The 5,662-nt window shown below is 38.4% G+C and overlaps 1 pseudogene; it reads right to left on the bottom strand.

Moving 5' to 3' along the window:
- Window positions 1–3,275: 3,275 nt before the first annotated feature.
- On the bottom strand, window positions 3,276–4,765 carry LOC123510601 (annotated as a pseudogene).
- Window positions 4,766–5,662: the final 897 nt, after the last annotated feature.

Raw genomic sequence — 5,662 nt, forward strand, 5'->3', positions numbered from 1 at the left:
TTTGCACCCTTAAATATTTATAATCGTGTACAATTTCTACCTGTTCCTCTTTAATTACAAGATTTTGAGTACACCTCTCCCTCTTACGAAAACCAATCAACATTTCCTTTGTCTTTTTTACATTTAAATTCAAATAATTATCATCACACCATTTAACAAAATTATTTACTTGAGAACTAGATAAATATGGAATGTTTTGCTGCTGCTTTATTCTTACTAATGCAAGCAAATATAATTCCTATTAAGTAAAAAAAAAAAAAGAAAAAATGACGCTATAAAGCAACCAGCTGCTGTTTGTCACCAGGACTGGTTATTTGCCAAATGGTAACAAATGCACCGTAGTCATACACCTCACCGAGCACAGCGGTCAGAGTAGAGACCAGCAGGGATATGAACGTCCGTCACGGTCGGCGACCACTTTATAAATTACTTCTTTTACTACTAAGAGATCCCCATACATATATTTTAGTAAATTTCGACTGCCAGAGACGTACACTTCCTCAAAATAGGTATACTGAATGATATACTAAACTATGTTAAGTTTTGGGGAAAATCAAGATTGTTGGAGCGTTTTCCCCATTGGAATTGTACTGGATGAGGAGATCCTCTCCCTGCAGGCTCGGCGTGCGTTCTGCCGGCGTGCGGTACGATATCTTGGCAACTTTTCCATTTCGTCATGGTGGGACACTTCTTCATGCCACACCGGCTTGATATACGTAAAAAAGCATTTCGGTGTGATAAAACATTTCGAAAGCCAAAAAAAAACAACAACACAATAGTGTAATTTTCAACAGAATTTATACAAAGGCACATGGTTTGAAGAAAGTCATCTTGATTTTGAAACAAATATTAGATTCGTTAATATGCCTCCCCCCTAAAACCCCCGATTCCCCACAGGCCCCCAAGCTTGCTGGGACTAGGGAGGGATAATTTCAGTGAAAATTATTCTTGATTTTTTTTATTTTTCAATTTTTTCCTTGAAAACGGCGGTTTTTGTCATTATATTTTTTTCGGACCCCATATTTCGCCTATTATGGCTTTCCCCCCCAAAACCCCCGATTCCCCACAGGCCCCAAAGCTTGTTGGAGGGGTTAGGGGGGGTGTGAGTAGAGAATAGGGGGACGTATGTATTGTAAAGAATTACCGAGATTTGATTTAAGACCATGTAGCCAGTCAGCTCCACCTTTGCCAGGATTGAGAGTTAAATCTACCTTTCCTTTTGCCATACAAGGATTAGATTATGCAGGTCCTTTGTTTGCAGTTGATCAACCTTCTAAGAAGTTGTATATTCTGTTATTTACTTGTGCTGTGACTAGATCTGTTCATTTAAAGTTAACAGACTCCCTTTCAGTACCTGATTGTATGTTAGCCATTCGCAGATTTTCTGCCAGGTGTGGACTTCCATCTGTAATGTACTCATATAATGTTAAGACCTTTATAAGTGTTGCTAATGTCCTTCAGAAATATTTCAGTATATTAAATCCTGAATGGAAGTTCATTGCTCCCAGATCCCCGTGGTGGGGAGGCTGGTGGGAGAGGCTTGTGAGATCTGTGAAATCATCCCTTAAGAAATCTCTCGGCACTAAATATTTGACTAAATGTGAACTTGAAAAAAAAAACTTTGAGTATAGTAGAGGCTTCTATCAATTCAAGACCTCTTACATATGTAAATGGAGATCCTGATATAAGTGACCCTTTGCCACCCTCCCATTTTCTGATTGGTCGGGTTACAGGATTTCAGCCTCATGTTTCTGATGATCATGTACCTGATAGTAGTAAAGATTTCAGTTAAAGAGTATTTGTTCGGAGAAGGCAACTTGACAAACCCTGGAAAATGTGGAGTGATGATTATTTGAGAAATTTACTTCTGTGAAGGGATTAAAACCTAATTACAATGTAAAGAGAGGTTCTATATTGTACTATTGAGAGAAGACAATGTATATACCTCGAATGAATTGGCCTTTAGGTATTATTACTGATTTACTAACTGGCAGTGATGGTATAGTAAGATGTGTTAATGCCAAAGGGGTGTTGTGTAGATCTGTTCAGAAAATACATGACTTAGAAATTTTCTATGATGTAAACAGTGCCACTGAAACTTCTGATGTTCCTAGTGAGCTTCCTATATAAGATGAAGATGTAGGGATGGGTGATGAAAGTGAGAATCTTGAACAGGCAAAGTTGACAAGGAGTGGGCGTGTGGTTAAGCCACGTACTGTACTTGATTTGTAAGTGTAATTTGATAAGCTACTTGTATATATGGTGCTCAGGAAGCATGAACTTATTTTTTGAAAATATTTAGAATGTCTAGTCTTTTTTTTTTTTTATAGGAGATTGAGTACTCCTATGGTGAGGAGTATGTTAAGAATATATATGTACGAGTCTTTAAATATTGTAAGTTACCTCAAGGTATAATTTATTGCTTTAGCCCCCCTTTTATGCAAGTTCTTATAATAGTCTCAGCTAAGATTTAAGGGTGACTTGTATTCTTCAGTTATAGTACTATATGTAATTTTCAATATTGTTTCTCTAGTCCTTTTTTTTATAGAGAAGTATTAAATAGAAAAGTATTATGTGATTTATTATTATGCTTTCTTGCAACACAATGGCCCCTTTTACACGAGCGGATTACTCCGGTCCGGAACTTTCCGCACCAGCATCCGGCCTGCACCGCAACACCGCAGGCTATGTCCCTCTCGTCAATCAAATCAGTGCCCTGCTGTCGCTTGACAATGGAAGACGCCAGAAAGAGAGCTGTGTTTGTTCATTTGATGAACAAGGTCATAAAAAAAAAAACGGAGAAAATTTTGGGTTCACCCCTTGAACAGCAGTCGTCTCATCAAGGGTGCATTTTATACTCTACACCGACTTGAAGGCTGACGATAGAAAGTTCTAAAACTACTTTCGGATGAGCTACCCTTCCTGTGGAGAACTTGTGGCTACAGTGAGAGACTCCATTCACTCTGAAGACACCAATATGAGACTACAGATACCACCTGAAGAAGCAATTGCTCTGACTATCAGGTAAGAAGAAAAATTAATCTACAGTGTATAAACTGAATTTATTGCACGTAAACAAAGTAAAGAAAACTTATAATTATACACGTATGGCGTTCCATGCATCAGTTAATTCATGTGAATCTGTAAATAATAATCAAACTTTAGATTTTACCGGAAATCAAACTTCTTTATTTCGTGACAATGTTACATTCTCATTCATAATTCTTGCATTTGTGAAGTGTCTTAATCTGATTAGTGTGATGCTGGTGAGGGTGTTAGTACATCAGGTGAAGGCATGGCTGGCATGTGTTATAAATGTATCCAGAGGTAGAGGATACTAAGGTATAGGTGTACATCACTGAAGGAGGGTAACTATGCGGGAATACCAAGTGCTGCTGTTGGTTAGGTGTTTGGGGTGGGGGGTGTAACGTGGTATGAGTGTCCGAGTTGTAGTTTTGTAGCATGCTCAGGACTTTCATTATGTAATCGAATTTCTGATGTTCCTGTAGAGCCCGCACAAAAGGAAGAATACACTTAGAGAAGTCGTGGTCGGGATCAGGTTCATCCTCTTTACCTTCCATAAACTGAATCATTTTCTCCTCAAGTGACATCTTCGTTGATTGACGAACCACCTCTGGCTGAACTGTAGCTTGGTTCCCAGATGCATCTTGATCCTCCTCATCTTATGCGTGGTTGGAAGGCAGACTTGATGTTGTTTCCCTGTTTTCACTGACTTTTCCTAAAAATCCCAGCTGATCAGCAAACACATAACGTCGGAACTTTACTGCTGCAGATCATGATTCACAAGAGGCCTTGAATTTCTTGCAGACCTTCTTAAACGCGCCCCGAATGTTTCTCCAACGCAACTGCACCTCCTTTCCTAAAATAAATAAATATTTTTTTAGTCAAATAATACTTAATGTGTCTATATATAGCATCACTCAGTCATGTTATACTTGCATATAGATTAGACCATCCTATCCATTAGAGAGAGAGAGAGAGAGAGAGAGAGAGAGAGAGAGAGAGAGAGAGAGAGAGAGAGAGAGAGAGAGAGAATTTTAATGATTAATTCATTGGGATGTCAATAATTTACTACGTCCATATAGTGGGCATAATTTGGTAGATAATAAGAAGGAATTTAATTTCAGATTATCAAGAGCTAGGAGGTATGTTGAGTGTGTTTTGGGCATTCTGTCAAACAAATGGCGTATTTTTCACAGACCCCTCAATGTAAATGTTGATTTTGCAACTGATATTGTCAAGGCTTGTTGTATTCTGCACAATTTCGTCAGATGAAGGGATGGAGTCAGATTTGAAGATATGTTAGTGATAAATGGTTTTGAAGATACGCAAGAATTAGGCCAGGTGCCACAAGGTGGCAGGTATGCCAAGGAATGCAGAGACAAATTCACCACGTATTTCACTAGTGATGCCGGAAAATTACCGTGGCGCAAGTAGGGTAGGCTTCATGTACAAGTAGCATGAGATAAACCAACAAGTTTTTATGACTTTTTCCCTATGTAAATGAGGAGAAATAATTGTTTCGTAAATAATAAATAAATGCTCGCCTATTTGTTCTTTTTCTTCAGTGTTTTTTTTTTTCTTTATAACCAGAATGCAGCAAGGTGTACACCTCGACCCAAGCTTCTATCTTATTTGTCTTGTCTTTGTAGTCTTCTACTGACGGGTCCCATAAACACGGTCGTCTTTCTACCTCGGAGATCAGCATCTCAATGTCATGATACAAGTAATTCAAATTAGCCATGACCTGCAATTTAAATGCATATTTATTATACAGAGATACACCGAATTAGTATGTAAAGACTTATATTTTCAACACACAGTCATTGAAAGTTCATATGATAGAGAATATAATGCATACCAGTTTTTGCAGTGACGCAGATGGCGTGCTGATATCCTCTTCTTACTAATGTTGACGGACAAATGACTACCCACTGCGCGGCGCGCGGCCGCACCCGGGAAAATTTGTATGTGTGAATGCGCCAAAAGCAACACGTTTTGTAATATATTTGCAATTTTACTTTTCTGCTTGGATCTTTTGGCTTAACGTTGTTCTTGACGATTCTTGTCATTATTCGTTTTTCTTCTTTGTGGAGTCTTTGTATCGCTGCGGGTACAGTGGAACCATGCGTGCTTTGGGGTCCGCGAGGTCTCCAAGCGCACGGGTTCGAATCCTGTCCACGGTCCGATTGTAGGTTGGGCTTCCTTACTCGGGGCAACGGTTTTCTAGCGGGTGGGCTTTGAGATAGGAGGTACCCCCAAAAAGTATCTCCTTTAGCCCATAAATTCCCGTGAAAAGCCCACATGGTATATATATATATATATATATATATATATATATATATATATATATATATATATATATATATATATATATATATATATATAAAGCATTGCGTTCTGTGTTGAAGGACTCGTCGGTCTGCTTCACGAGTATGTCGTGAAGCATGGGGATGGAATGGCACAAAACTAGGACTTCATTTTCCATCGATGTCAAGCTTAAGGTTGCTTGAATACAAATTTATCCTAACCAAACACTAGTCAAGTGCATTACCTTCCTTATCTAAGATATCTTACCTGCTATTTTTTTTATTATACCTTAACATTAATTTGTGGGAAAACATTTTTAAGAAAACGTCGT

The sequence above is a fragment of the Portunus trituberculatus genome, chromosome 29, assembly GCF_017591435.1.
Source record: "Portunus trituberculatus isolate SZX2019 chromosome 29, ASM1759143v1, whole genome shotgun sequence".
Lineage (NCBI taxonomy): Eukaryota > Metazoa > Arthropoda > Malacostraca > Decapoda > Portunidae > Portunus > Portunus trituberculatus.